The sequence below is a fragment of the mitochondrial genome of Lactuca sativa, assembly GCF_002870075.4.
Source record: "Lactuca sativa cultivar Salinas mitochondrion, complete genome".
Lineage (NCBI taxonomy): Eukaryota > Viridiplantae > Streptophyta > Magnoliopsida > Asterales > Asteraceae > Lactuca > Lactuca sativa.
The window spans coordinates 132,501-137,500 of NC_042756.1; the positions used below are offsets into that span (position 1 = coordinate 132,501).

At 44.8% G+C, this 5,000-nt stretch overlaps 1 annotated feature.

Moving 5' to 3' along the window:
* Positions 1-5,000: part of a repeat region (second copy of large repeat M) that runs on past both edges of the window.

The following is a 5,000-nucleotide window of genomic DNA, read 5'->3' on the forward strand; positions in this document are numbered from 1 at the left end:
CCTACTGCCTCTCTTGCCTAAAGAGGTCAGTCCACCGCGTGTCTGTCTTCCAGTTCCTTGACTCCCAAACCTTGGGTCATTGATTCTGCCCCCGCTTAGGTTAGCTGTGCTTCCTTAAATATCGGGTTGCCAAGGGTTGTTTCCGGAGGAAATGGGATTAGAACCCATGATTTAGCAGTTGGTTGAGCAGTCGTGGCGGACAAACACAAACAGCAAGCAAAGTCTTGGCTCGCTCTCATTGGGAGGCTGTTCAACCAGACTGACGAAGTTGAGTATTGACACAAACAATAAGAGGACGAGCTTCCCTTCTACTACCGAAAAGAGGAGTTTACCACCGCCTACATATTCCACTCACTCTATCCTCTTTGATCCTATTCCAAGGCGATGGATCCTATTTCACTATCCTTGTCTAGAAGGCGATTCGGTAGCACTGAATTACTATAATAAGGTAAAAGATCAAAGAAGTCTCTCCGATCGATCCCATTCCTAGTCTTCGTACTAAGCCCTGTTGCCTTACCCCTAATCAAGCTTGCTTTCAGCCGAGATCGCCCTTCAGTAGTTGCCCTCCTCGCCCCATTCAATAGAAAGTTGACTTACACGCCTTACTTGATAGGAGGCTTCAGGGAAAGAGATCCGAGAGTTTTGACAGTAGTGGGAAGAGTTTGAAGACTTTCCGCTCATCTCCCGCCTTCGACTTGAAAGCGAGAGGCTTTTCGCTCCTCTCCTGCTTGGAAGCTCTCTTTTAGTCGGAGAAGTGCTACCTGTCGACCGTTAGGGAGACTACCGTCGACCGACCTGAGGAGGGAGACTACCGCCCCTGAGGGGCTTGTTGCTAGAGGCATCCCCTCAAATGAGATTTCTAAACTCTACAACCGCTCCGGTTTGAGCAATAAGAGCCCGCCTTCCGGGTCCTATATTCTAGTTACTAGCTTCAAAGGAACTACTAAAAGAAGGAGTCAAAGCATCGGAGAGTGCTACCTACGAGTGAGTCACCCGCCTGGTTACCTGTCCTTATGAAGGAAGGTGCGCATGAAAGTCTTTACGGAAGACCATCAAATTACTGATTAGGAAGGTCTTTAAGGAATGAACTTCTATTACAGGGATTCTTTTATTAAGACCTTTCGGATAGATAGCCCTATTGAATGAAGGTTGAACACCAACCCGCCTGGAAAGCTAAGAGTCGGCAAAGACCTAGCTGTCGAGGAATGAAAGAAGTCGCTTTCTAGGAGAAGGAGTACGAGGAAGTCAAGTCACAGGCAAGCAACCAACAGGCTAAGAGCTATCTCCCAACCTCTCCCTTATTGACAAAATGAGAGGGATTTCAGGCAATTAGCATATAAGAATTCCTGCCCTAGAAGATCGCATTTCTGACTTGAGCACCGTCTTTAGGCATTTCAGTTCTCAGGATCTTACGAAGAAAGGCTAAAGATCGTACTGAACACAACCCTATGATATGAGTGAAGGCGAGCCAGGAAAGCACCCTGAACTCATAGGGTGAAGGCGAGGAAGCTTTCAAAATTTCAGGGGCTCCTCTAAACAAGAGTTTTGACTAGGTAGATTTGCCCTTCTACGCCGTTTTAGGTGAGTTCGGACTCAATCATTGACCGGAGATTGGGACAGAGCGGATGGCAACTAGCTGACTTCTTCCTGTCACTCGTACAGATCTGATTGAAGATATTGCATTAGAAAGGGATACAAAGTAACTTCCGAAGATTGAAAGAGAGGCAATCCCAGTTCGATACTGGTCTTGTTGCACTTCTTCGAGTTAATGACGGATAGCCCGCTAGGGACTGCTTGGCTTGTTAGCGAGAAAGCGCATAAAAGAATGCCATTTCTCGATCGAGAAAATAGGCTCAAGTACATTAGTCCGTCACTGCCATTTTGACTAGGTGGATTTTGCCTTCTAGTTGACTTCTTTCTGCGGGATACCCTAGTTAGAGCAGTGAAACCTTTAAGGCAAGAGATGCGGGCAAGTCAGTCGCTAGAACTCCCAGATGCTAATAACTCGCTAGAAGGGGTAGAAAGCCTGTTCTTTTGGTACAAATCCTCTTTCTTGAATGAAACTAGCTAGCTGTCTTTGAAGTCAAGTACTTAGCCGGAAAGGCAAGTCCATCGCGGGCACTACCCGACTTATTTCGGTATTGCATATAAGTACAAGTTTAGATGTGGCCATCTAGACAAGTGAAACGGTCCTTGCTGTCGAAGTTTACTACTGGATAGGAATTCCATCGGTATGGCATTAGAACTGCTCGGAGAAGTTCGATATTGAAGGTATACAGTTCGATAGATCGGTATTGAAGTGAGATATTCAATCCTCTTTCTATTGAATGGTATTTCACTGCCTTTCATGTACAAGTATTGCAACTGAGACTGAGAGACAAGGGAGATCCCATTGAACTTGCCTTGATTGAATGAAGGCTAGCTGACTTCGATACTGAATGAACTCGCATGCTGGAGAACCGATGAGAGACATAGTCGATGCCAATATAGCTGTAATTTCACACTGAAGCTTTTCCCTTCGAAGAGTTGATCTTTCATTTCAAAAGTGGTCTCTCCCCAATGGAGAAATGATGCTAGCCCTTTTTCCTTCGATGACAGAGATTGAAATGGATAAAGTGGATTCTCCCTAATGGTGAAATGAGACTGATTTCAGTGATTGAACTGATGGCAACTAGCGAGCAATCTTACTCAATAGGGGCTTTCCATCTTAAAAGCCTTCCTTCTTGCTTGCTTGCGAGAAGGCTTTCTTGCGTTCTTGCTTAGCTGGGGAGGCAGTGGACCAATAAGCTAGCTGTCCCAACCAAGACAGGAGCTAGCCTCTTATCTTAAAGGCTATCGATTTCCTCCTTGAGGAGCAAGGAAGATCAGAGGTCACACTGGAAAGCTATCAACTAACCTGTAAGAAGACTCTTTCTTTGGGCTTCTTCTTAGTCCGTTAGGTAGTTGCCTAGAGCTATTAATAGACTGAAAGGGGAAGAACGACCAGTCTTCCTAGCGATGTACAATTCTTTTGGTATATGAAATCTCGATGTCTAGGTCAATTCAATATCGAACAGAAAGGTAGCAATTCTTTTGGCACAGTCTTTTGGTATATGCAATTGAGAAGCCAAAGTCAGATAGAAGGGCTTGCCTTCCGCACTTTCGTATACCAAATACGAATTGAGAAGTGACTTTGTACAAAAGTACATTGTACCATCAGTCAATCAAATTTCTCCTATCCATTTTGAACTTGATTTTGTACCAACTAAACCTAAGCCAATAGAGCGTCTTGCCTTCGCAATATCGAAGGAGAAATGTTGTCAATGCTTTCATAGATGCCATACAACCATCCCTTCCCCTCCTAGTCCAAGAAGAGCTTCCCCTCCTTCCAGGCCCTAAAAACCTTGCTTCCTAAGCATACTGATAAAGAATTAGCAGAGTCGTCTCCCTCCTCCTAAAAGAGAGAAGCGGGCTAACCCAAGAGAGAGACCAGCCATAATTGCTCTTAAGGTTAGTTAATGGCTTTCAAGGGCTGAGGGACATTAGCCACTCTCCTGCTCGTACCTCGCTAACAACCGTCAACAACCAGTGTTGCAACAACTCCTAAATCAATAGGGCCATAAAGACTAGTCCTACTTGCCCTAGAGATTAGTTAATAGCTTCAAAGACCGGCAGGAAGTCATACAACCTAGCTCTCCTTACTTGATAGGGGGTCGGATAGAGGGTCTAGTAAACTAGCTGAGTCATTCGAGAGGCTTCAAACTTGGCTAAGCCTTCACATAAGCGGGACTGCTTGCATGTCCATCATTAGATTTGCGGGGTAGTGGAGGGAGTGCTTCCTCTCCTTAACAGTCGAGCTCTTTCTTTCCTCTCAAGGAGCATGAGCGGAACGGAACGGTATCAAGTCTATTAGTCGGAGAGGTCGTACCGTCGAGCGAGTTGGGGAGCTCGACTAAAGCCGACCTGAGGGAGGCCTACAACCGTCGGTCTAGAAAGCTAGTAACTCGGATCTAGGACTAGGAAGGGAAGGCAACTACCCGAGTTCAGGGTCTGTTGGTTTAGAAGTTCTATATTGAAGTTTCGTAGTGAGATATTTCAGTTAGGTAGTGCTCCTTCTCGAATACCAGACTGAGAGTGGGAGATTGACATCCTTTCAATCTTGGCTAAGAGGACTATTCAAATCCTGGTGAAGTAAAGGACTATGAGAATTCTCAAGTCGATGCGAATATAGGGCCATTTTGATGCGGGAATTGTGCAAAATGAGACTTTCAGGGAGATAAGGCAGGGAAGCCATTAATGGTATTTCATTCGAAGTGGTGTATTTCAAGTTGGAGAGTTAGGGAATTCAATCTTGGTATTGAAAGTGCGGAATCGTATTGCCGAAGTGGGCTATTTGGATAGGAATGAAATAGGTTTTAGAAGGTACAAGTATTGAAAGAAATCCTGTTTACAATGAGTTCTCAATCGCAAGGTCCTACCCGAGTTACAGAAAGTTGCTGTCGGCAAAGAAGTCTTACCAAGGATAGCCACGGCTTTCATTGAAAAAGGATAGGCCACTCGCTGAGCGCCCTAATCAATGAGGATAGGTTTCGATGTGGGGTATTTGCTATATGGTATGGTACAAAGTCAGTTTCTAATTATTCGTGTGGGGAATGAACGCAAACCGCTTCAAGGCAACGGGCTATCTCCCAACTTTCACTTTAGGAATGCCTTTAAGGCTAGCTCTCTCCTTTGGTACTCAATTGGGTATATTCCGTAGTGAGATAAGGAATTCAATCGTATATGGTATTGTACAAATACAGTATGGCAGGATTGACTAGCGGGATGGTTTCAAAAGAAGGATTTCTTGCGGTATCGGTACTCAATAGGGAACTTAAGGGATAGGAATGTACTTTGAGTTCTCAATTCTATTGCATTAGAAAGTGGGGAATTCAATCGGTATGGTCGAAGGCAATCAACTGCCTGACTTCTGTAGATTCGTAGTGAGATTGACTGAATTCAGTTTGACTGAGAGTGAGCAA